The 27,226-nt window shown below is 40.7% G+C and overlaps 1 protein-coding gene and 1 long non-coding RNA gene across 4 annotated transcripts in view; one reads left to right on the forward strand and one right to left on the reverse strand.

The window, feature by feature from the left end:
- Positions 1–1,780: 1,780 nt before the first annotated feature.
- Positions 1,781–3,840, reverse strand: LOC114895857. Its single transcript, XR_003793661.1, has 3 exons — positions 3,776–3,840; positions 3,556–3,638; positions 1,781–2,381 (listed from the first exon to the last, which is right to left on the reverse strand). It is a non-coding gene; the product is annotated as an uncharacterized LOC114895857 (long non-coding RNA).
- Positions 3,841–7,206: 3,366 nt separating this feature from the next.
- NCOA7 (nuclear receptor coactivator 7) overlaps positions 7,207–27,226 on the forward strand; it is a 144,166-nt gene continuing 124,146 nt past the window's right edge. For 2 of the 3 annotated variants that reach the window (XM_029223478.1, XM_029223479.1), the window contains exon 1: positions 7,207–7,477. The gene's annotated coding sequence lies outside the window, so the exon portion shown is untranslated. The remainder of the gene's footprint in view (positions 7,478–27,226) is intronic. The other variant, XM_029223480.1, reaches the window with a different exon arrangement.

Here is a 27,226-nt window from a genome sequence, read left to right on the forward strand (position 1 = left end):
CAGATGTGTTTAAATTAAGGATTTTGAGAGAGAGAGATTAGCCTGGATTATCTGGGTGGGCCGGAAATCATCACAGGGGTCCTTTTCAGTCAAGGAGGGAGACTGGAGAGTTGGAGTCCCAGTGATGTGATCCCAGGAAGACTCTACCAGCATTTAACTGGCTTTGAAGATGGAGGAAGGGGACCATGAGCTAAGGAATGCAAGGGGCCTCTAGAAACTGAAAAAGGCAAGGAAAATGTTCTCCCTCAGCGCCTCCAGAAAGAAAGCAGCTCTGCCAACACCTAGATTCTGACCCATGTCAGAATTCTGGACTACAGAACCGTAAGATAATAAATTTGTGCTGTTGTAAGCCATTAAGTTTGTGGTGAATTTTTTACAGCACCAATAGGAAACAAACACAGTAAGTCTGATCATTTGGTGAAGGTGTCTGCCATATTTCTCCATTGTAAAGTTACCCTTTACACTTGTAATTAACAAATAACAACAACAACAACAAAAAGCAAATATCACCATGGAAGTAATACTTTGAAAATGTATGAATTTTCTGTTCCCCCGCAAAATTTCACCCAGTGGTTTTAGCATCCACCGATGATGCTTGCCTGAATCAATTACTACTATGTTGACTACAAAACGGTGTAATTTTATTATTCACCTGTAAAGAACTTTCCTTTCTGTACTCCCTCTTTTTATTCTTTATTTAATTTTAAAATATCAGTTTGGACTCATTCTTTTTTTATTTTTGTGGTTTTAGTCAATGTGTTATAATCTACTGCTGTCATTATTAATACTTAAATTGCTCCAAATATGGCCAGAAGGAGTCCCTGTAAGCTGGCTCCTGTATTCTTTTGACATGTCCCTATAAATTTTTGAGCAATTACTTTCTAGCATAAGGTGGTGCAGGCACACCCTCTACTTTGTAAACTGATTTATGGAGAATTAACATCTTTATGCATGTATCTTTTCTCTTTTAATTTCCTTGTTTAAAATTTTACATGACCAGGGGCATACTCTACATACTCTTCTGTGACCTTTTTTTAAATTAATTTCTTTTGAAGCATGTCCATTCTTTACATAAAGAGTTTTTTCATTATTTTTGATAACTGCATGGTATTCCATTGTATAGATATTTTATTAAAGTAGTTTTATATCATTGGTCATTTAGATTATTTTCAATTTTTTGCTCTTAACAAAGTACTACAACAAATAACCTTGGTGCCACATAATAGGCATTTAGTTTTTATTAATTGACCCACAAATGACTTACCTTATGGACTGCCAATTTCTGACTTGAAAATGTTATATATTGGAAGAAAAATCATGGCATCCAATTCAAATTCAGTTCTCGTTATAATTTATGGGCAATGTAATTTTTCAACTTGATTTCAACCTGACTCAGCTATTCTTCTTCTGTTCATTAATTTGCTCATTTGCTGAACAAATATTTATTGACTGTCTATTATATGCAAGTCACTATGTTAGGCACAGGATGCCTGATCTTGAAGTTTAGTCTGGTGGGGTTCAAGTAAACAAGCAATTACAGTCAGTAGAGTAGTGGATAGTAAAAGAAATGTTTGACTATACTTCAATTTAATAAGTTCATTTAATACATTAAAAACATGTTATTTATCGCACATACTTTGCTGATAGGAATGTAAAATCGTACAGCCACTCTGGAAAATACTTTGGCAGTTTCTTATAAAACTAATTATGCACCCATCAATTGTACCCTTAGGCATTTATACCAGAAAAATGAAAATTTATGTTCACATAAAATCTGCACATGAATGTTTATAGTAGCTTTATTCATAATAGCCTAAACTGGAAACAACGGAAACATCCTTCAGTGGGTGAATGGGTAAACTGTGGTACACACATACCATGGAATATTTCTCAAAAAAAAGAACAAACTATTGATACATATAACAACTTGGATAGATCCCAAGGGAATTATGCTGAATTAAAAAAAAAAAGCCAATCCAAAAGGTTATACACTGTATGATTCCATTTATCTAGAATTTTTGAAATGATAGAGATGAGAACATATTAGTGATTGACAGGAATTAGATGGGGTGGGGAGGAGGATGGAGGTGACTGTAAAAGGGTAGGTGTGGTACCTTTGTAGGAGTGATACAGCAGTCCTGTAGCTCGGGGGTCCCCAACCCCCCCGTTAGGAACCGGGCCGCACAGCAGGAGGTGAGCTGCAGACAGTGGCGCTTCATCTGCTGCTCCCCATGGTCCCCCATCGCTCACATTACCACTGAACCATCTCTTCCCCCACTCCCACCCGGTCCGTGGAAAAATTGTCTTCCATGAAACCGGTCCCTGGTGCCAAAAAGTTTGAAGGCCGCCGCTGTAGCTTATCGTGGTGGTGGTAGAAGAATCTATACCGATGATAAAATTGCATAGAAATCACACACACACAGGCAAGAACATGTGTAAAACTAGTGAAATCTCAATGAGCTCTAAAGATCATACCAATGTCATTTTCTGGTTTTGATATTTACTGTAGTTATGCAAGATGTTATCTTTGGGAGATAACTGGGGGAAAACCTGGGACTTCCCTGTACATTTTTTGCAACTTTCTGTGAATCTCTATTTCCTTTGAAAAACTCCCTTTTCAGCTTATTGCACTGTAATTTTCTTTCACTCAAATAAGTCCAGTAAACAATCACCACTTAACATCACTTTGAGTTTAGGGATTCATTTCAACATTTTAAATTATATCTTAGCACAGTATCTTAGCACTAGATTATTTAAATAAGTTTTTCAGAAATTATTTTAAAAAAAAAGAATTCTCAAGCTATTAAATAGACTATTTTTAGCAGAAATAAGGCAGCAGAAACTGTCCAAGGGTAGATGCTTTTTAATTAACTGTGAATAAAAGAAAGGGACAAATTTGGGGGGGGGGCTTATTCTAAATAAGCAGCCATACGTTCTACCTACTAACAGGCGCCCAGACAGCGATCCATTCCTACATATGTCAGTATTTCTTTCTCAATACACTCTGGCAGGCTCTTTCTCTTTTCAAATGACAAGGAGATTTCTACCTCCTCTTTAGACGAGATTTCTACCTCCTCTTTAAACAAGATTTCTACCTCTTCTTCATAACAAGCCGAGAGAAGCACTGAACCTAGGCCTATCCACAAAAGGACCTATTTACATTCTTCTCAAAACTCAAGATGGTATCTAAGATGTTCTGGACCAATGACCCCAGCTGTGAAAATGAGCTACTGCCTTCAACACTATTAAATAGTGAACTCTATTCTGCCTCCTTAGGTGCAAGATGGCTCCCCCACAGACCTCCAAGATGTCATCAGTGTTTCCCTCCCATGGAACTCCTGTGTCTCAACTAGCCTACGTCAGGTGTGTGCAAGGAGGTGTGTTTCTCTTTGTGCTAGGAAAAGCAGGATGGGTTTAACCACTAGAGAATGAACTTTCTTGGTGCTGGTAGATTAAACTCACCAACCAGTACAAAAATCTCCTCTTCAACATCTTTACCAAGAAAACTCCCAAAGAAGTTTCAATTCTTTCTGTAGTTGTGAGCTCATTACTTACCAGGGAGCTTTCATTTTGACAAGGTGTTGCAGCAGTATTTGCCAGTGTTTCTGGAACTCCAGTTTCATGAGAGGTTACGAGTGCTGTGGTCAGAAGCAGACATACATACTTCATTACAAAACTATTCTTGGATAGATATGTAAGAAAAATACAGAACACATTTGCAATAATCGTTGCTGTTGTTTGGTGATGTTCCCAAAGATGTGGAACTCATACCCACCTCCTCCAGGAAGTCCCTTGGGTGAACACCTGATGCCTGAACTCAGGGATCCAGTTGTCTCCCACTATCCAATTCCTGCCCTGAGGAGCAAAAAAAAGGAGGGCAAGTGACCCTCTTTTCTTCCTTTAAGAGCTGAAGGCCTTTCTGCTTCTCTCTGTCTACCCCCAAAGTCTCATCATACAGGGTTCTTTACCCCAGAAAAAGTGAGATGACAATTCTGCCTAAATTCCCCTAAAATGGCCTCTACCCTTCAACAGAGGTAGAAAGATCAGTTTTCATTTTTAATAGAGGCCCTCATATCCATAAAATCAGTGTAGCATTACAATTTTTCATCAACTCAGCATTTACCAAGCACTTTCTATTAGCTAAGTACAGTGAGGGGTGCTAAGGATACAATTTTTTAAAAAGAAAACCTTTATTATAATAATGTATATTGCTATAAAAATACCTAACTTTTCTTGAAGGTCACGTTCTAGACTTTAGCCTAAGCGTCATTCACAGATTATCTCATTTAATCCCTATATCCACCCTGAAATTTGGTACTATTATCATCCCCCTTTTACAGATACAGAGGTTAAGTAATTTACCCAAGGTCAGCATGTGATGGAGCCACAGTCTGAAGCCAGAGCCCGAACTCTTAGAGATTACCCTGTTCTTAAGAAGTACACATTCTAATGAGGTTTGATCTGTAGTGTACTAAGATTTCCCCAATAACTTTATATACTATATCTTATTCTCCCAATTAAAATTTCACCTTGTAGTTAGAGCAGTGCTATCCAGAAGAATTTCTGGCAATAACGGAAATGCTCTATTCCATGCTGTCCAATGAGTAGTCTCTAGCCACGTGTGGCTCTTTAGCACTTGAAATGTGGCTAGTGAAATGAAAAACTACATTTTAAATTTAATTTAGTTTCAATTTAAATGGCCACATGTGGCTAGTGGGTACTGTATTGGACAGCACAGATCTAGAGGATGAGGAAATGGTTTTAGTTCTTTGGATTTTTCTATAAAGACAAGGCTTAGGCAAATCAATAAATGCTGAGTTAATGAAAAAGAATAAATGAACAATCATTAAGGGGGAATTTTCTTCCTCTTTAAACTGTAGAGCAGAAATCTTTATTCTACCGTGACTTTCATTGTAATAAAATGTTATAATAAGCATATGATACAGCCTGCAGTCCTAGAGCAGTTCATGAAGACAGTAAAGAGGATCCTTAAATTATAAGCAATGTTTTTCAAAGGCTGACAAAACATTTATAATTGATGGTTACTAATTTTAAAACACATAGTTATATCTTTGCCTAATAAAAAAAGATCACTTCTTAATTTTTTTCTTGACAAAATCTGGGGTCCATAGAGAGAAAAACAAAAGGGAACGCTTGGTGGTGAAAGGATGGAAACAGTCAAGAATTGCAACTCGGGCTTCCCTGGTGGCTCAGTGGTTGAAAGGCCGCCTGCCGATGCAGGGGACACGGGTTCGTGCCCCTGTCCGGGAAGATCCCACATGCCGCGGAGCGGCTGGGCCCGTGAGCCATGGCCGCTGAGCCTGTGCGTCCGGAGCCTGTGCTCCGCAACGGGAGACGCCACAACAGTGAGAGGCCCGCGTACCGCAAAAAAAAAAAAAAAAAAAAAACAATCGCAACTCAGTGGACATTTCATGCAGAAACTACAGACTAAAGCAGACTCTTTACAAATGTGAGACTCAGCGACTGCCAAATTCTCGTTAAGTGACTTTGTTTTGTCACTTATTCATCACAAATATACATATAGATTCCTATAGTCAATTCGTTCTGAATATGGGGCTAGATATGATGAATAATAATGGGTACTTTTGAAAATAAACTGGGGCTCTAGATCAAATCAGAGTCTCTGGAAGTAACCAAGTCATGTGCCCTGTGTTTCCTGATCCATACACAATGCAGCTCCTACCCTGCTCCCCACTGGATGTCCACTTTACTTAAAAGAACTCATCTCAGAAAGTCTTAGCAATTTTATCACAGTTTGTACTGCTATTGAACATGTCTCTTCTTTGCCTGTTTTTAAAAAATTCATCTTAGATTTCAAAATCATTAAAGAAGTGTGAGAGCAGCTCACTTTCTCTGATGATCCCAAACCATGTTCTTCTGATTCAATGAAATCAGCTCTTTATACCTTAGAAGCCTAATTTTCCCTTGGAAATCATTTGCAAATAACATAATGAATGCCTAAAGAGAAAAGAGTAAAATACCCAGTTCTTCACATTCAAACCAAAAAGATGTAAACCTGAGGTCCAATTTTATACATGCTCAGTATATCATGGGCGATTATTCCATATTTTGCAAGATAATATAGCATGACCACTTGCAACTGAAATCCCAAAGCCATCACTGTTAAATGCTTCGCTCAGTCTTCCACGAGAGGCTGTTACAGCTTAAGCAGCATCAACAAGCCAGAGGAGGCCGCTATCTAGTGTGCCAGTGTGTCTGGCCTCTGACACACCAATGTTATCGCACCGGCTGCAGGCTCCACCATGAAGTTTTTTTCTGTGCGGACGGGTAAACCTCACGGCCAAATCCTCCTAGTCATCTTGCAGTGCTGGTCATGGGACCGTAGAAGGAACAGCTCCCAGATGGGGATGGGAAGCTCACAGGCACTGCCCCGCAGCTGATGCAAATCTTCCCAACCCAGGCTCTCTCGGGTCTTTGCCAAGAGTCGTCCTGGAGGGCTCAATTGCTACGTCCCTATTGCTGTAATGGCAGCATCCGGGATGCTGTGCCTAGGATGGGAGCGGGAGAGGGGAAGAGATGGTGGGCCCCTTTGAGAAACACAACGCCGTTAAGGACAGAAGGATGAATTTATTGTGACCGGTGGTCCCCGAACTGGAAGGAAACTCAAGGCTTTAAAGCTCAGGGAGACACTCTTTAACTCCAGCTCTGCTCTCAGGGCCGTATTCCCACGAACAGTGGTGGCCACAGCGAGCCAGCTGTAGGAGATGCAGCCCGGGGAGAGGTAAGAAGACCCTCCGAGGCTTAGCCGCCGGGCGTCCGACCGCCGGAGTCGCAACGAGCTCGCTCCCGGGAGGCGTCACAAAGGGCTGAGGCCTGCGGAGGCCTAGCGCGCACCTCTCCGGGGCGGAGCCGCCGGGCTCGGGCTGGGGCTGCGCCGGGTCAGCGGAGGCTGCAGCCGCCAGGGGGTGGCGCGGCGGCCCAGACCGCCAGCTAGGAGGTCGCCGGAGCAGGGAGGATGCCCCAGATGCAGCCCGAACGGCCGAGCGGAGCCGCCGAGCTCCCCGGACCCCGCCGCAGCGGAGGGGCGCAGAGCGTGGCGCGGGCCGGGCGGAGCTAGAGGTGGGCGTCTGCACCGCGTCGCGCCACCCGCTGCTCCCCGCCTCCGGCCAGGCCCGGCAGCCTGTCGTGGCCGATGTCCTGACCGCGGGTGCATCTGCAGGGTTGGCTAGGCACCGCGCCTGGGGAAAGGCCTGAGGAGTCCCCGCAGCGGCCACGTCCAGTAGCACCGGACGCCGGTCCCCGGGGGCGCGCGCTTGGGCGCTCCTCCCTCCTGCCCCAGCACCGCGTCACCGCAAGGTCCTCCCCCGACCCCTCCTCCCACCCACCCTGGAGGATGCGCTCCCAGGCGCCGAGCGGCAGAGGCCACCGCTCTCAGAAATGCGTGCACCGGCTCCCTTTTTCCCGGACCCGAAGAGCCGGCGCCCCCGCCCTGTAGGTAAGTAGGTGAGGCGGGGACTAGCCCTAGCAGCCGCCCGCTGCTGATGCTGCCGCTGGGTAGGGGCGGGGGGCCGGGGCCAGGACCCGCCAAACTTGCCTCCCTCTGGAGCTCGGTGCAGCGCTCGGAGGCGTCCTAATGGCGCTGGGCGCAGCCCCCTGTTAACCTGACAACCTCTTCTTGAGCTCGGGAGGCCCAGCTGTGGCGAAGGAGAGCTTGACCCTTCCCCGCCCATACCCTGGGCCCCGTGGGGTGCGCGCTTCGGGCAGGGACGGGGAGGATGTGTTGCTGTGTGGATTATTGGGGGGTGAAGGGAGAAATACCGTTGAATTTTCAGCAGCTCAGGTGGAAATATGTCACCGTATTTTTTCGGCTTGATGAACAGATGCGTTCTTCCTGTTCTCTCTTAATATGTAGCCACGCACAGCGTTATTTCAGCGGCATGGAGAAGTCGCTGTGGATTTTTGTGTATTTCAGAGTTGGCAGGCTGATATATAAAATTGATGTCTCCAACCCTTAGAGTCAACATTTTAGGGCCAGTTAGAGAAGGCTCCTCTAGGAGTCAAATATTCAAGAGATAGATGAGGCTGAGGAATTCTTGTGCTGCCTACTTGGGAGCCTTCGGCTTTCGTGAAGAGCGTGGCAAGTTTGATACAGGTGTAGGGAGTTGAGAATCTGCTGGAAGGATGGACGGAGTCGGCCAGCAGAGGCAGCCTTGGGCGCAGCCTAGCTTCCAACTAGATGTTAATAAGGTCTGTATTTCTGAGAAACTGGTTATAAATTCTTTCTTCTCTCCCAAGTGTAAAGTTCATACATCAGAGCTTTTGGCAAGATTATCTCTTCACAGGCTATCATTTTTAAATTTCGTATTAAGCAATAGGTTTAGAGTCTTGGAAAGTGGATCATTGTAAGCGCCAATTTTATTAACGTATTAAGGTTTAGAGCTTTGGAAGATGAACCGGTGTAAGCTCCAGGAGGACAGTGTCTTCGTCTTGTTCAGTCCTGTAATCCCCTAGTCTGATGAATAGTGGGCGCTCATTAGTTATTTGTTGAATGAACTGTGTTTCAAGCTTCATCTAAAGACAATTTAGGATTAAAATGTGTTTTCCTGTGGCCGTTGAAGTTTAACTGGATTTTAAAAATTACTTCTTTGTATAAATAGTCAAATTCGGTTATCCCAGCATTTAAGTTGAATCTTGACATTTTTAGGACCATATGTTATCCTTCTTTAATGTGTTATTAAATAAGGTAATTCTCCCCAACTCTTAATATAAGTTAATTTCATTTCTAAGCTTGCAATTTTTTTCTAATTGGTAATCAAACTTATTTTAATTAAACTCTAAAACACAAAAAGTACAATTCATGTTTAAAGGAAATTCTAGGTTACTCCAGAGGTAACAATGATTTGGTTAATAAGTGACATATTAACTCATTTTAGAGTTGAGTTGTTGTGGTTGACCTAATTATAATGTATTTATTACAGGTAAAAGTGGAAATAAAGCATTTAGAAGTGTCTGTGATTCCTAAATGATTCAAAATACATGGTATAGATACACATTTTCAACTGCATGGTTTTCCTCAGTATATAAACATATCAGTTTTCAAGTTTGACACCCAGGGTGGTTGTGACATTGCAGGTTTGGAAGGTTTGGTGCCTCTCTGCTTTTAAATCTTATGTTATCTTTAAATAATCAAGGATAACTGCATCACATTTCATTTGCTTTATTTTTGCACTGTGATACAATATTTCCTGTTTTGTTTTTATTTTCCTGTTACGTAAGTTTTCTGAGTCAGTATTAACCTTTTTTCAATCACTTGTTTAACAGAATTATCTGGGAGTGGTCCAGTCACTGATTTTCTTTCTTTCTCTTTTGTCATTTTAATACCTCTTCACCGTCCTTACTACATATTACCCAAAAGACTTATTTTCACAAAACTATGGTAAGCCCTAGTTTATAACTATTGCTTCTCCAGCCTACTTGGGCTCTTCCTAGATGGTGAGGAAATAACACTTTTATGTAAAAGGTAGTGAGATTGGGGGAACCAGCAGTGGGAGGGAGCTTATGAAAAATATGTTATGATTTATTCAAACAGAGCAAAAATTCTCCCATGAAATAAAGATAATTACATTTTACACATCTTCTATTTGTAGTCAAGGATATTGAGCAGTTAATTTATATTGTTCCTCCTTGCTCACTTTAAACTTCTCAAAAGAGCCCTCCCCTGTGGTTACAGTAAACTCTCTTTACTTTGTTGCAGATAATAGACACTTATTTGTTCATTTGACAAAGAGAAGCTGAGCGCTTGACTGTGCTGGCACTCTTGACCTTGAAATCAGTTCCTAATGTCAGAATGGAAGAGGCATTTTTCTGTGTGTGTCCTGCATCCAAATGCGTAGCGCCCTTGCAATTGAATGACTCACTACCTGGGTCCTGACAAGTGAGCCCCCCCGGTACCCTGACTCCACATGCACCACTGGAATGAAATCCTAAGACCTAGATTTACTCTATCTTACTTTTCTATATCTTTCCTAAGGTTTTATTACCAAACCCCTATCCCTTCCTCGCTAAATGTCCCTTACTGTCCCTTTTTTATCCCACCGGTTTTTATCCCAGCCCATGATTTTTGTTGTTGTTGTTTACATCTAGTAAGATCCACTCAATTCACATATGTTAGAACCAAAATTGTTATGGTTGCAGAAAAAGTATAGAAAAGAAAATTGGTATAACCTTGAATTTCAAATATAGGGAACTAGTGGATGAAGAATAATTGTTGTATACTAATCTCCCTTTAAAAATGGTAATGAATGCCAGAGACAATGAATTGTCTGCTCATAAATTTGACCAGAAGCTTAATTGAAAGAAATGTTTGTAGAGAGTTGGCTGAACAAAGGCCATGATGTCCACCCATGCCCCTCCAATTCTAGGTGTTACACCAGGAGTCTAGCCAGATCTTCAGAAACTGTATACTTTGGTTACCTTGTTTTGCATCCTTTGTACCCCTCCCCCCAAATTGTGCTCTATTAATAAAGACAGTCACAAGAAACCTACTGTTATTTTACTTAAGAGATGTGGTTATTAAGATAATAGTTCCTTCTACAGCTCCTGCTTGAAGACTCTTGCAAGAAATTCCATTCAACTCTAAATGCCAAAGAAAAGCTTTACTTCCCCTAAACAATTATGGAGTGTTCATTTTTCATCATGCAAAAATAGAATTAGATAGTTGATTATATTTCCCTTTCTGATTTGGCAACTAGGAAACACAGAGTCAGATTTACAACTTAATTTTAATAACCCTGTAAAAACCTATGGCGTATTATTGATGTTCTGACTTTCCCTTTGGTTTTGAATTTCTGTTCTACCTTGTTTTTTTTTTTTCTTCTGATTTTTTTAACCTAAGTATATTTTCCCATTTTATTGAATTTATTAAGCTGACTCACATCTTTTGTAGAACAAGGAAAAATATAAAACATAAAACCAATAAATGGAAACGTGCAGAATTGATCTATGGATACAGTATGTTTTGATTAACAAGTTTAATAGGTTCCATTAAATGTGCTTTGAACAAGTATTGCAAGTTTAGTATATTTACGCTTGTATAGCCAAATGGAAAACAATGTTACATAGTTTTGCAAAACTAAGATCCACTTATTGTTTTTAACTATTAAATTTATGTCTACTATTGACTAATTTAAAATTGGTAAAACCATTCAGTTTAAGTCAGTTCTGGATTGACCAGGAGATTCATTCTATTTAATTAAAAAAAAAAAAGTCATTTTTAGCCAAAGGCCTAAATTAGTTTAACACTCACCACACTGTACCGCACATTTGACCTCTTTCACATCAGTAATTTATTTGATTCATCTTTGTTTTAATAAATCATAGAGATTCTTCCTTGAGTCTCTTTTATTCACCATAAAATTTAAAAGATTGAGCTCCCTGAGTTAATTGATCAGAGTTTCTTCATTCTGGTATTTTGACAACTACCTGTTAAGTTGGTTGAATTTAACCACGTAAATAGTTATTCGCATCTGTGTGGTGTCAACTTCATTTTCATGCATTTATCACCCTGGTCCACAGAGAGACTGGCCCTTCTCAAGGGATAGTCATTGGTGCAGTCCAGGAGCTTTTGAGGTAAAAATAATCTGAATTCAAAAGTGCAACTTGAGACATTGAGGAGGGGATTTGGAGAGAGATGTGGGCAAATTTTTACATAGAGGCATATCATTCCGGTAACCTCCAAGTCTTTTTTTAAAAAGTTTTATTTTTGTAGTAGGCAATACCTTCATGTGATTCAAAAGGTACATATGGGTAAACATTGAAAGGATTCCCTCTCGTCCTCGTTACTAGTTACCTGCTTCCACTGTCCACTGGCAACCAGAGTTATCAGTTAATTGAGAATCCTCCAGTGACATTTTGTGCACATACAAGCAAATGTGAACATTCAGCCTGCCCCTTTGATTTCATCATCATTTCTCTAATTGCCTTCTCTCCATTCCCACTGTTCTTGTTTGGTTCCTCAGATGCTTTGGACTGTTGCCTGCACTTTACTTTCCCCTACATTTCAGCCAGTCTTCCTTCTAAACTTCCCTTTTCAACCTTCTAAAGGATTCCCATCCTGCGCAGGAAGGAGTCCACCATGAATCTTACTTAGCCTGGTCTCCTGGCCCCTGAGGAATTCATCTCTTGTCCCCTGCCCCTCCCTGTCATGCATGTGGCTCACAGTTATTCTTAACTTACCTCCCCATCCCCAATCACGGACCCTTTAAAAAAATCTGATGAAAGTTCATGGTCTCATCACACACGAAACACACCATTTTGCCTACATGTCCTTGTTTATGGACCCCAAGTTCAGAATCTCTATGTTGGTAACACAAAACTGTCACTTCCTGCACATGCGCTGCATATGATTTTTCTTCTCCACGCTGTTTCCTCTGCATGGAACACTCGGTCCTCCTACTTTCATTAGCAAGCCACACTCAGTTCTGGTGTCATCTCTAGGGGCCATTCTTTTTTTTTTTTATTTTTTATTTTTTTTTAAACATCTTTATTGGGGTATAATTGCTTTACAGTGGTGTGTTAGTTTCTGCTTTATAACAAAGTGAATCAGTTATACATATACATATGTTCCCATATGTCTTCCCTCTTGCGTCTCCCTCCTTCCCGCTCTCCCTATCCCACCCCTCCAGGCTGTCACAAAGCACCGAGCTAATATCCCTGTGCCTTGCGGCTGCTTCCCCCTAGCTATCTACCTTACTACGTTTGTTAGTGTGTATATGTCCATGACTCTCTCTCGCCCTGTCAAAGCTCACCCTTCCCCCTCCCCATATCCTCAAGTCCGTTCTCCAGTAGGTCTGCGTCTTTATTCCTGTCTTACCCTCTAGGGGCCATTCTTGGTTGAGATTCTAGAAACTCATGGAGCCTTCCACATGTAATGTAGTATCCCAAGTAGGCTTCCATACTGGCAACAGGCATTTCTCATAAATAGCAAAATTGCCTTTCTAGTAAAAATTAATTATGATTTTGGATAACATGCTATGATTGGTCAAAAAAAAAAAAAAGCCCAAGGTTGAAGCTTTTATTTAACTATTCATCCCTCCTCTACTCCGCTCCCCCCCATCCTCCGTAGAATATGTCTGTATCATTTTCTTTAGCATCCCTGCCTTACTTTACTAATTCTCTCCAAACATTGTGTTAGCACTCATTAAAAAAAAAAAGTTCATATTTATTATGGCCCTCACCTAAGAGAGTGTTTTTTGCCTCTGCCTCTGGGTTTGCTTCTGTAGTTCGTACATAAAGGAGTGAAACCCTCCGAGTGTGGTGTTACTCTTAAAAATCGAAAGTATTAACCACCAACCCTGATGGATGACATGAACCATCTGGAGATAGCGGCCCATCCTACGAAGTGACTCCTAAGTATGTGAATATAGTATTTTTCTTTCCAAGCCAAGCAATCGGAGGGCGTCCTCTGTGCTTGATTTTTTTTTTTTTTTTTTGCGGTACGCGGGCCTCTCACTGTTGTGGCCTCTCCCGTTGCGGAGCACAGGCTCCGGACGCGCAGGCCCAGCGGCCATGGCTCACGGGCCCAGCCGCTCCGCGGCATGTGGGATCTTCCCGGACCGGGTACGAACCCGTTTCCCCTGCATCGGCAGGCGGACTCTCAACCACTGCGCCACCAGGGAAGCCCTGTGCTTGATTTTATTGCAAAGTGCCTGACATGAGGTAAACTGCTGTTGACTGATTAACAGAGGATTTAGCCAGTAAGAATTTAATAACATTTGTTGAGCCCTGTTCCTGTGGAATCCTCTGACTAGTGGATGATTCTGATCACTAACCAAACTAGCCATGTAGAATAGGCAAAATCTGTAAGACTGCTCCATAGGTGTGAGATCCCTTGAAATCTTTCATTTTCCTTCTGTAATTGTGACCTCACTAAGCAAACATCAGATTTACTAATTTGTTTCCCCAGACATGTTGATGTGAGGAATTGAGTGTGTCTTGAGTAGCAGTAATGACTATTCCAGCCGTCCAATAGGTACAGCCCCTGCTGTATGCTGTAAAGCACAATTTTAGGATATTAATCTGTTGGGAGGGCTTGCTCAATCCTTCTGGTCCCAGGTATTTACAGCTGAGCCCTCAGCCCTAGGTGCTGGTGATTCCCCCTAGGTATATTACTTGCCGGGCTCTAGGCTCCCACTGAAACAGCTAGTTAGCAACCCTCTGATATCTTCTAAAATGATTTCAATTTAACACACTTTAACTCTAAAAAGCATTCTAGGAAGGAATCCTTTTAGTCCATTTGGGCTGCTAGAACAAAATTCCATAGACTGGGTGGCTTATAAGCAGCAGAAATTTACTGCTCACATTTCTGGAGGCTGGAAGTCCAAGATCAGGGTGCCAGCATGGTCAGGTTCTAGTGAGAACCCTCTTTCTGGGTGTAGACCATGGACTTCTTATTGTGTCCTCATCTAGTAGGAGGGGCTAGGGATCTCTCTGGGCCTCCTTTATGAGGGTACTAATCCCATGAGGGCGCTAATCCCATGAGGGTAGATCCCTCATGATCTAATCACCTCCTGAAGGTCCTACCTCATACCATCACCTAGAGCATTAGGTTTTCAAAGTATGAATTTGGGGTGGGGATGGGGGACACAAACAATCTATACGGCAGGAATAGAAAATTCACAAAACAGGACTACAAACGGCCAAAACATGAAAAAATATTCAACTTCATTGCATGAAAGAAATGCAGACTATAATTAGATTGTAAAAGTCTGTAACAATTCTGGCAAGTTGAAGTTGGGTCATTTTCCCTTTTCACAGATGGTAAGAGGTTATATGGGGGTATTATGCCTTTGATGGAGAGCAGTTCAACTCATAGAATCCCTTGGCACCCGTGATTCTGTTCTGAGCACATCCTAAAAAAATCAGAGATGAGGCTTAATTTCAGTGGGGAGCACATTGTCTCTGGAAGGCAGGTGGTATGGTAGATGGGTTAAGAGCAGGGATGCTGGAGCCTGTTGCCTGGCTTGAAGTCCTTTTCCACCGTTTGTCAGCTAGGTGAACTTAGGCAAGTTAATTTCTCCTTGATTTTCTCATCTGTGAAATGAAGATAATAATAGTATCCACCTCTCACATTGTATTGAGAATTAGATAAGTTAATATATGTAAAGCACTTGGAATTCTGTCACAGAGTAAGCAACTATATAAGTATTAGCTATTAGCAAGGTTGATATTGTAAAAATTGGAGACAAATCCAACAATGGAGTCTTTTTTGATAGTATACCAAACTGTATGTACAAAAAACCCTAATTTGATTTTAAAATGCAGCTTCATGGAAGAAAAGACAGGAAAGTGATAAAATATTGAGACTTTTGTCTCCATTGCTGGGATCATAGGCAATTTCTATTTTCACATTTTATTTGTTATCCATATATATTACAATGATAATTGTTAGAAATAATTAAAATTAATATATCATAGGATTCTTATATTCTTGACTTTTCTTCATCAGATGCATATTCATTTTGACATATTTTACTCTCTCTTCCTCTTTTCAAAGCTTCTAATATTTCACTTCCTCCACATCTTCACCCACATGCCATCTGCTTGGTATTTTCTTGCATTTAGCTTGCTTGCTTGTTTTATGTATAGATCAGCCCCAAGACTAGTTCCTCAAGAATAAGTAGAGTAAGTGAAATGATTTATGAGATTTTCACGGTGGTAGCTTTCTCTTGGAAATTTAAGCCAGAGAATGCTGCTTAGGTGATAATGGTGCTGTATCCTGTCCACATTGCAGGCACTCAGCCGTATCTCCCACTCATCACCTGCATAAACTCAGCACTTTAGTAGGGTCAGAAGGGTCCTCAGTACCCCTCACGCACATGGGGTAATTCCTGCCTTCAGGCTTTTGGCTGCCCGCTCTATCTGAATTTCCTTACACATTTCTTCCTTTTGAAGCCAATATTCTGCACCAGGTTGATACTTAATTCCATCAACGCTTTCCAAGACATCTGCTCTACCCCTAATTTCAGTTTATTTTGGCACTTCACTATTTGTACTGAAAATTTTTTTTTACATCTTTATTGGAGTATAATTGCTTTACCATGGTGTGTTAGTTTCTGCTTTATAACAAAGTGAATCAGCTATACATATACATATATCCCCATATCTCCTCCCTCTTGCGTCTCCCTCCTACCCTCCCTATCCCACCTCTCTAGGTGGACACAAAGCACCGAGCTGATCTCCCTGTGCTATGTAGCTGATTCCCACTAGCTATCTATTTTACATTTGGTAGTGTATATATGTCCATGCCACTCTCTCACTTCGTCCCAGCTTACCCTTCCCCCTCCCCGTGTCCTCAAGTCCATTCTCTACGTCTGCATCTTTATTCCTGTCCTGCCCCTAGGTTATTCAGAACCACTTTTTTTTTTATTTAGATTCCATATATATGTGTTAGCATACGGTATTTGTTTTTCGCTTTCTGACTTACTTCACTCTGTATGACAGTCTCTAAGTCCATCCACCTCACTACAAATACTCAATTTTGTCTCTTTTTATGGCTGAGTAATATTCCATTGTATATATGTGCCACATCTTCTTTATCCATTCATCTGTCAGTGGACACTTAGGTTGCTTCCGTGTCCTGGTTATTGTAAATAGAGCTACAATGAACATTGTGCCCCACGACTCTTTGAATTATGGTTTTCTCAGGGTATATGCCTGGTAGTGGGATTGCTGAAGTCGTTCTATTTTTAGTTTTTTTAAGGAACCTCCATACTGTTCTCCACAGTGGCTGTATCAATTTACATTCCCACCAACAGTGCAAGAGGGTTCCCTTTTCTCCACACCCTCTCCAGCATTTATTGTTAGTAGTTTTTTTGATGATGGCCATTCTGACCAGTGTGAGGTGATACCTCATTGTGGTTTTGATTTGCATTTCTATAATGATTAGTGATGTTGAGCATCCTTTCATGTGTTTGTTGGCAATCTGTATATCTTCTTTGGAGAAATGTCTATTTAGGTCTTCTGCCCATTTTTAGATTGGGTTGTTTGTTTTTTTGATATTGAGCTGCATGAGCTGCTGGTATATTTTGGAGATTAATCCTTTGTCAGTTACTTCGTTTGCAAATATTTTCTCCCATTCTGAGGGTTGTCTTTTCATCTTGTTTATAGTTTCCTTTGCTGTGCAAAAGCTTTTAAGTTTCATTAGGTCTCATTTGTTTATTTTTGTTTTTATTTCCATTTCTCTAGGAGGTGGGTCAAAAAGGATCTTCCTGTGATTTATGTCATAGAGTGTTCTGCCTATAGAGTTTTATAGGGTCTTGCCTTAAATTTAGATCTTTAATCCATTTTGAGTTTATTTTTGTGTATGGTGTTAGGAAGTGTTCTTATTTCATTCTTTTATATGTAGCTGTCCAGTTTTCTCAGCACCACTTATTGAAGAGGGTGTCTTTTCTCCATTGTATATTCTTGCCTCCTTTATCAAAGATAAGGTGACCATTATGTATGTGGGTTTATCTCTGGGCTTTCTATCCTATTCCATTGATCTATATTTCTGTTTTTGTGCCAGTACCATACTGTCTTGATTAATGTAGCTTTGTAGCATAGTCCGAAGTCTGGGAGCCTGATTCCTCCAGCTCCATTTTTCTTTCTCAGGATTGCTTTGGCTATTCGGGGGCTTTTGTGTTTCCATACAAATTGTGAAATGTTTTGTTCTAGTTCTGTGAAAAATGCCAGTGGTAGTTTGATAGGGGTTGCATTGAATCTGTAGTTTGCTTTGGGTAGTATAGTCATTTTCACAATATTGATTCTTCCAATCCAAGAACATGGTATATGTCTCCATCTGTTTGTATCATCTTTAATTTCTTTCATCAGTGTCTTATAGTTTTCTGCATACAGGTCTTTTGTCTCCTTAGGTAGGTTTATTCCTAGGTATTTTATTCTTTTTGTTGCAGTGGTAAATGGGAGTGTTTCCTTAATTTCTCTTTCAGATTTTTCATCATTAGTGTATAAGAATGCAAGAGATTTCTTGCATTAATTTTTTATCCTGCTACTTTACCAAATTCATTGATTAGCTCTAGTCATTTTCTGGTAGCATCTTGCACTGCAAATTAAATATAGGCTTGCTTTATGACTTAGTTTTTCTTACCGTTAGCTGGTAGGGGTTGTGTTTTGTACTACTCTGTGCCTTCAGGTTTCTAGCACATGGTTGTCCACATGCATGCACATGGAACACAAGAAGACTGCATGTTGTTGTGTTGATAACATTCTTAGGAGATGGTTTATGAGTTTTCTGTTCCATCTTCCTCTTTGCCCATCTTTCTCATTCTTTTATTTTCAAGATCAGAATGTTGTATCATTTGGTTCTCTCAGTCTTACAGATATTTGCCTGAAATTTTGATGATAGATTTTCATTCCTAAAGTCTAAAAACTAAAGGACTGAATTGCAAAGAACCTCACAGTTACCAAATGCATTTACAATTAGGGTCCAGTAATATACAGACTAATCCTAGTTGCAAGGATAACTATCATCAACGGTAAAGTATTGCTTGTTTGATCAAGAGAGTTTCAGGAGTTTGCCAGAGAATGTGTTTAAAGTTTGTAAATATTTTAGATTCTCATAGGTCTTGTGTTTCCTAGAAAGGACCAAATCCTAGGAAATATTTTCATGTATCTGCTCTCATAGCTTGGACCAGTGGTTCTCCAGCGGGGTTCATGTGCCCCTTGAGGGTATGGGAAGAAATTGTTAGAATGTCTGTATCATCTTTTCATGACTTCTATTTTGTTATATGTTTTATAATGTATGTATTAGTGCAGAAGACATATTTTATGTGAAAAATATACGTATTAGGATTTTATGCTCGGATGCTTTTATTGACGTGGAATATAACTTTAGAAAATGGAGACCACTAATATAAATAAAAGGTTAAGACCTTATTGTTCTATAACCGAAGTCAGGTTCTGTTATGTGTTTAGCCATAACAAATAAAAAGTCAACTTATTAAACATAAATCCTATGTCTAACCTGAACTAGAAGTTGTAATGTATGTCACTGTGTGTGCGTGCATGCGTGCACAGGCACACTTGCTTATACATGTAGAACATGAGACACTCCTTTTGAGAGCATACAGTCTGATTGAAAGGAATATGGGCATGAGGAGCCATTAATTAGAAAATGGTACGAGACAGCATAAGTGTGTGTGAGAAATGTAGCAGTATGAGTTTGTTAGATTAAAATTGCTAAAGTGTGGTAAGAGTGGCATGCCACAATGGTGATGCTACATTCTCAGAAGATTTCAAAACTCATTTTATGTTAAGAATTTTCCCTGATAATCAGGTCAGTTCTTAGTCCATCTACTCAATAAACTGTGCTTGAATTGTCTCCTGGGTACAGATGTTAACTATGTGAGCTTTCTGCTCTAATATTCAAAATGATATTTACCGATGCTCTCAATCATATGCCCACATTTCCTTTAAATTATATGAGAAAGTGGCAGAATAGACATAATGGGGAAGTAACAATATTTTTGAGGTAGTATCCTTTTGGAACAGTGATAGTATATAAGATTTAAGATAAGTGAATATTTCCTAGAGCTGCTCTGACAATTACCAAAAACTGGGTAGCCTAAAACAATAGGAATTCATTGTCTATAATTCTGGAGGGTGGAGTCTAAAATCAAGGTGTCGACAGGGCCACGATGTCTCTGAAACCTGTAAAATAATCCTTTCTTGCTTTTGGCTTCTTGTGATTTGCTGGCTGTCCTTGGCATTCCTTGGCTTGTAGCTGCCTAACTCTAATCTGTGCTTCTGTCTTCACGTGGAGTTCTTCCTGTGTGTCTTGATCTTCACATGGCCATCTTCTTATAAGGACACCAGTCATGTTGGATTAGAGGCCCACCATACTCCAGTATGACCTCCTTTTAACTGATTACATCTGCAGTGACCCTGTTTCCAAGTAAGGTCACATCCTGGGTTACAGTGGATACAACTTCAGCCTTTTTTTGGGGGGGTGTGTGTGACACAGTTCAACCATAACAATAAATAATATCAAAGTCTGTAGGTGAATGTACCAAGATGTACATAAGTCACGCTTGGTGTCAAGTGATGCCTCCTTGTAGCTAAACTTCCATAGCCATGCACATTGGTTGTGAGGTAAATGACAACTGGAAGGAAGGGATGCTTTCTTGGCTGTTTTTGTTAATTGGCTGCTTCTGTCTCTGGGCTTTGGTATTCCAGGCCTCGGTAGAATTATGCCTATAGATGGTAACATGTACTATGTGGCTTTGATCTTCCTGGTAAAAATCCACAAAGTAATTTGTGGATTAGGATATTTCTAAAGGTGTGTTGGGTTTTTTATTGTAATAATACTGCATAACAGCCTCCAAATCTTCGTGGCTTGGAACCACAAATATTTATTTCACATTCATGAATCTGCAGGTTGACTGTGGTTTGGGTACTGTTGGCTGGGTCCAGCAGGGCTGGGCTGGACTCCAAAGCTGAGGTAGGAGTTCAGGTCTGTTCCACACATCTTCATTCTGGGACCCGTTCTGAAGAAGGAAAAGCCACTACCTGAGGCATACTTTTCTGGTGGAGAACAGAAACTTGCCAGGCCTCTTAGAGCCTTAAGTTGAAGTGGGTACACTGTTAGTCCTCAGTCTGTTGGTTAAAACAACCACATGGCCAACTGGGTAAAGAAGAATACTCTGTGTACTAGTGCAGAGCACCACGAAGTGGCATAGCAGACGGTTTGCATGTGTAATTCTCTTACAAGGCGGGAGTGCTTAATTGAGTACAACAATCCAGTCTGGCCAAATGGCCAAAGAGCCCATTTTCTTTTGAATTCTGCAAGAACTTTTATATCAAACAACTTAATAAACCTTTAAAAGAAAACATACTTAAACCATAGAGTTGATTTCTTAACCCAGTCTCTTGGAAAATTAGAATTGAATATCATACGCATAATTTTTTTCAAAGAAGAGGTCACACTACTTCCTGATGCTGGTTTAATTTTGTGTTGAGCAGATTCCCTGCCCCGTAGCACTTTTCACTATGCTTCTTCCTGAACCCACGTTTGCATATTTCCCACATCTTGTGCCGTACCAACCAAAGCACTACATGCGCCTCTCCATTTTTGCCTTACACATCTGAGGGTAGGGTAGAATTCCAGTCCTCTTGAGCATGCTCTGATAGAGAACATTTTCATTAACGATAAAACTCTTTCTGGTTTACAGATATGACTGTTCATTGGGTAGCACTGTTGAACTATAACCAGAATGGTTGTTTTTGGTGTTGTCCCACTTCAAACACCTTCCCTAAGAACACTGGCCCATGTGACCTGACCCTTTTCTTTCCATTGGTACTTCTCTTTGCATAACAAATTTTATTTGGCATTACTTTCTGTCATATCCTTTTTTTCTGATTGTTTAATTTTTGTAGATTTTATTTCCTTGTCAAAAATCGAAGTTTTCTCAGAGTGTATTAGAGTGTATTGAGTCCTCTTTATATGCATAGGTTTTAGATAAATTGTGCAGTGATAGGCATAAAACAGGTTCTTAGTAAGCTTACTGATTGAAGAGATTGCTTGTCAGTATGTGACAAGGCACTATTTTGGAGTAAGTGTAAATTGTTTATTGCCACCTGTATATTCCATGTAAATAAATATGCTGAAAGCATATTAAAAAGGGTGATAATTCAATTATTTTGCATTTTTACACATATTGGGTGTATGCCAGTGTATTTTGAAAATAGCATTCAATTGCCGGTACCATCCACATGAGAACAAAGAAGCATGTGACTTTTCCTCAGTGAAATGGCAACTTACCTGGTAAAGTGAACTTCATGTCTCTTCACAGTCTCAAAAGACACTCTAATTCTTGGAAACTAGTGTTTGCAGCCCATATACTGTATGTTCTTTGGAAAGGTATTCCATTTATTACATCTTTCATCCATCAAATTTTATTGGTTTTGTTTGCATCAATTAACCCAGATCCATCAAATAGATACCTCCCATCAAATAATAATAATAATAATAATTAGTAGTAACCACTGGCCACACTTATTTCTGTCCTAAAGTTGAAGGAGTTGGGGCATGATGCAAGACCAGAACCCCTGCAGCAGTGATGGCATTTGCTGTGAGCAAAGGCAGCTGGTGTAGTGATTCACATTGGTGCCTACTCTCTGGAAGGCCTTGGGGAATAGGCTTGAGTTCTATACTAGTAGAGACTCCAGAAGACTGTGGAACTTTTTTCTTTTTTTTTTTAATTCCTTTTGGGCCAGGGCTAGAAGATATGTGCAAAAAGAGTCAAATAGGCCAGAGATCCTAGGATTTTAGCAGTGGGTCTATCGAATAATATTAAAATGAATTCCAGAAGTAATTGAAGACAAACTTTTCTTCCCATGTCACCTGTTTGTTTATTGATACTGTTTGGAGCCTACCACCTTTAGACTCACCTTAGAGATGATCTGAAGTGATCTTACAGTACTGGAGCAATAGTAGGGGGTGTCCCTAGAAACTACCTCTGTGGCGATGCAGGCATCAGATTTTTTTCAACTCTTGTGAGGGTAGGGACAATCATATGCATAGAGCAGACAACCAATAAATAGTGATTGATGGTGAGAAAGAGGAAGTTTCCTCTTATGGTTGAGACGTGAGGTCAGCAGAGCAGACTCTGTTCTGTTTTCATTGCCTCCAATAACTTTTTATATGACTTCCTGCATATTTTTCCTGTTTGTCTTTGTGTACAGGTAGAAAACTGTACAAGACTGAATTCATATATCCTTATAAGTATTAATGAGAGAATGCATGCAGTATATTAAAAACCTCCGGTAGAAGTTTATAGAATCATAATTTTTAGTTCTAAAAAGGACCTTCAGTTTTAGCCCCTAAAAAAAAGGGGGGGACTTTTGTAACTTAAAATCAATAAACAACATTTTTTAAAAAGATCAAAATTCCATTTTTAAATTCTGATTCTTTGTATTTACTAATTTCGTTTTCAGCGGGGAAATAATTGGATTGGCAGAAGATTACTTTTCAAAACAACAGAAACAAACAAAAAATTGCCAACAGCTAAGGGAAATATTTCTGGCATATTCACAGTTTTATTATTACTTCTGTCCTTAAAACTTAAGAGGTAATTCACTTAATTTAGTGAATTAAGGGAATGTGCTTTCCAGTTAGCTCTTTAAAAGTCTCATTCAGTGCAATAAATGTTTATTAAATGCTTGAACATATTCAGTGCAGTGCATTTATTAATGAATAGCGGTGACTAACCTGAATACAGTTCAGGATCGATGTCCTAAAAGACAATTGACCAGAAAACCGGTGTTCACCCTCTTGTTCTTTTAATGGTGGGTAAATCTGGAAAGAACCAGGCAATTGACGTGAAAATTCTGTGTGGTAATATTGCCTCGCGTTAGAGGCCATAATGAGTGGCTCTGACTTTGGCATTAGATAAAGCTGATCATTCTGGCTCTAACTTTTATGGCTGTTTGACCTTGAATAAATGTTTCAACCTTTCTAAATTTCAGATTCTTTATCTAAAAAGGATTGAGAATATGAACTCTCATATAGTCATAAAGATTAAACAGTGTGTGTAGTAGCATTGAACAAAAAAATCTGGTGCATATGGTTAATGTTCAGTAAACAGTCTTAACTGTTGCTGCTTGCTGTCATCTCTACATTCACCCGGGCTGCCTGGCTTGAGTTAGTTCATGATCTAATGTTTCTGTTTAGGGGCAAATTTGAATCTGCCTCTCCAGGTGCTGATGAAGGTAGGTGTAATTTTCATGAACACAGGAACATTTGGGCTTGTTGAAATCTCAATGGAGAGAATTCTTTGTTCCATGGGGTGCTAGACTCGATAGATACCTCTTGGACACATCTCATCTCTATACCAGGCCTTTTACAGATAAGGAAACTGGGGTCTAGAGAAATTGAGTAACTTGCCCAAGGCTACATACCTTGGAGATGGTAGAATCTGGATTCCAACTGGGCTTGTCCTGCTTTAAGGGCACTGTGCTGCCTTAATAATAAGAGTCCGAGGGGTTAGTCAGGTAAAGCACAGAGAATCTTGAAAACAGAGAACGACTCAGATGTGTGGAGTTTGTAAGATCTCAGCTTTGAAGGAATTTTTGAAATTAAAAAATTTTAATTAAAAATGTTAGTTTATCCATGGAACTTGACTTTCCTCTGTAACAGTGGTTTTCAGAGTGTAGCATTCCCCACTGGGGTGCAGTTTGGTTGGCATGGTTCCTGGGGAGGGGCACTAGCATTTAGTTGGGGGAAGCAGAGGTGCCAAGTGCCCTGCAATGAGCAGGACAGTCCTAGACAACAAATAATTGTCCTTATATTTCAAATTTCATGTCATCTGTAGGACCTACATGAATATTTATTGGGACATTCTAAAGAAAAGAAAGAGATTGGTTCTAAATTACTATGTATAGAAATTCTGGTTATTATTTATAGCACTAGTTTTTATTCTAATGTTCTGTGTACTCCCACCTACCCATTACCCACCCCCTCCCAACCTCTCACCTCTGCTCTTTCATCTTCCTGTACTTCTCATATGTAGTGAAATTATTTCTGATCTTATTTCACCTACAGCTAAACTTGTCCTAAATAAGTTGGTGTAACCATCTGAGTGTTTTGTTGTGTCTTCTAATGAAATTGTGCCTGAGAATTTACTTTATTATTATAAATTATTAACTTATAACTTACCTGTTGTAAGCTACTTTTCTTTTGGCATTATATTGATTTTTGAAACCTCAGAATTTACATACTGAACTACCTGTTATCAATTATTTTCCTTTGGGGCATTACATCGACTTCATAAAATTCAGTGTGTTAAATGGGTTATATTATCTATCAACTTCATCTCAGCATTATAAAGGGCATGTTATAAAATACTTATATACAGTTGACCATTGAAAAATGTGGGGGGTTGGATCACCAATCCTCCATGTAGGTAAAAAAAATGTGTATAACTCACAGTGGGCCCTCTGTATATGCAGTTCCTCTATGTCTGAGGATCCTGTAGGACTGTACTATAGTTACTGAAAAAATAGGAGTATAGGTGGACCTACGAGGCCCAAACCCTTGTTGTTCAAGGGGCAACTGTATTTATTTAGGTGAGGGGTGTTGATTTTTTGATAAGGTTGAGAACTTCCAGTCTACAGCGACCCCACAGAATGGTTGTCCAACTTGTGCTCAGTCATCTTTGGCGATAGGAAGCTGCTGTCTCTGGAGACAGCTCTTTGCATCAAGCCTTTATGTTGAGCCAAGACGCCTCTCCCTTAATATCCGGTGCCTAGTCCTAGGCACACCCTTGAAGTTCTATTGGTACAAGGCTAAATCCTCTGCCAGATAAGATCCTTGAGGTATTTGGAAATAGCTGCCCTTTCCTCCCAACTCTTCCCATGCTAACCCTGACCAGCCCCTTTGACTACTATTCTTAAAGTTTAATTTTGTGTTAGTTAATCATTCTGTTTGTTCCAGTTTCCTTATATTTCTCCTATATGGTAGTGGGAGACCCAGAGCTAAGTGCAGTAATCTTGATATATTCGAATCCTCAAAAAGCGTGGGACAGACCACCATAGTCTTTTTTATTCTGGGTTGATTGCATTAGTGGTTTTGTTTTGTTTTGTTGTTTTTGCCAAGGTGGGGCGGGAGGGGTTGGGAAGCAGTGGCATCGCACCACTGGGTGTGTGGATCTTACTGTCACCTCAAACTGCAGGTCATAGTCACTTGTGCTAATGTTGGGTTCTCCCTTTCTCTCGTTCCTTAGCACCTCTCCCAGATGTAGAACCCCAAATTAATCTACAGACAGCTGATGTCTGTCTGAATTGAAATGCTGTTATCCAGGATGTTATTTATCCCTCCAAAAGTCCAATGAGGCCCCTGTTTTTGTTTTTTTAATTAATTTATTTATTTTTGGCTGTGTTGGGTCTTGTTTCTGTGCAAGGGCTTTCTCCAGTTGTGGCGGGCAGGGGCCACTCTTCATCGCGGTGCGCGGGCCTCTCACTGTCGCGGTCCCTCCCGTTGCAGAGCACAGGCTCCAGACGTGCAGGCTCAGTAGTTGTGGCTCACGGGCCCAGTTGCTCCGCGGCATGTGGGATCCTCCCAGACCAGGGCTCGAACCCGTGTCCCCTGCATTGGCAGGCAGATTCTCAACCACTGCGCCACCAGGGAAGCCCCGAGGCCCCTGTTTTCATTCATGTCAGTGGTGAATTTACTGGTGAGGACAAGCCTTAAGGACGAGCACTGCATTAAGCTGTTAACATCTTCCCTCCAGGTTGAAGTTGGAGGTCAGCTCCCAGCTCCGGGTTGAGGCCAGTCAGTTGGTCAGCACGTACCTCTTGGTACAGTGGTTCAGTGCTTTCTGTAATGAGTCTAATCATAGAAGCATCCATCCATGTCTAGGCCACATTTCTCAATCTTATTCATAAGCAGATCAAGAGAAACTTATCCAGTGCCTTTTTAGTACAGTTACACAGTGGTTACCTAATTTCCTTGATGCACTGGAACAGTAACTATGTCCAAGAGGGAAATTAGGTCAGTATAATTTGGCTAGGCCACCATTCTCTGAACTTCCTCCCCTCTACCAGCCCTATACGAGAGCCACACCAGACCACGCAGGCCTCCCTGTGTACTATGTATTCCCTCCCGATGGCTCGTACCATCCTCATTCTGCCTAGTGAGACCAACCTCTTCTGCATTCAGGATCAAACTCCCGTTGCTCCCTCATAGTCCAGCTCTGGCATCATCTGTGGAGCTTCCCTGACCCTCCTTCCCTTCCTGGGAGAGTAGTTCCTTCCACTCTGTGCTGTGTGGTTCCTTGTACCCACCAATATTGGACCACTCGTCTTACCAGCTGGTGGGTGTCCGTTGCCTGTTCCACCTGAGCTTCCTGGCCTGTGAGTGCTGTCTTCATCTTTGTATCTCCAGCAGAGTACTTGGTCCATGGTAGATGCTTCAAAAAGGAACCTGCTTGTTTGTTGTTGTTCTGCTGAATGGTTGGTTTTCTGTGAACATTCTGGATCTCAGGGTTCACCGCCTCCTCTTCTGAGCCCTTGCCAAGCTGCCTTTAATGATCACGTCTAAAGTTTTGCTACAGATCTATGTGATGTTCTCCAGTGTGTAATTTGCACACTCCCTTCTCTATTTTGTTGAAAATTAAAAAGTATTTGCCTCTTGTCAGGCTTTTGGCATTTTCCACATATTCAACAACTCCTGACCGTGCCAGAGATGTTTTAG

The sequence above is a fragment of the Monodon monoceros genome, unplaced genomic scaffold (assembly GCF_005190385.1).
Source record: "Monodon monoceros isolate NGI ecotype Baffin Bay Population unplaced genomic scaffold, NGI_Narwhal_1 Super_Scaffold_15, whole genome shotgun sequence".
In the NCBI taxonomy this organism is placed as follows: domain Eukaryota; kingdom Metazoa; phylum Chordata; class Mammalia; order Artiodactyla; family Monodontidae; genus Monodon; species Monodon monoceros.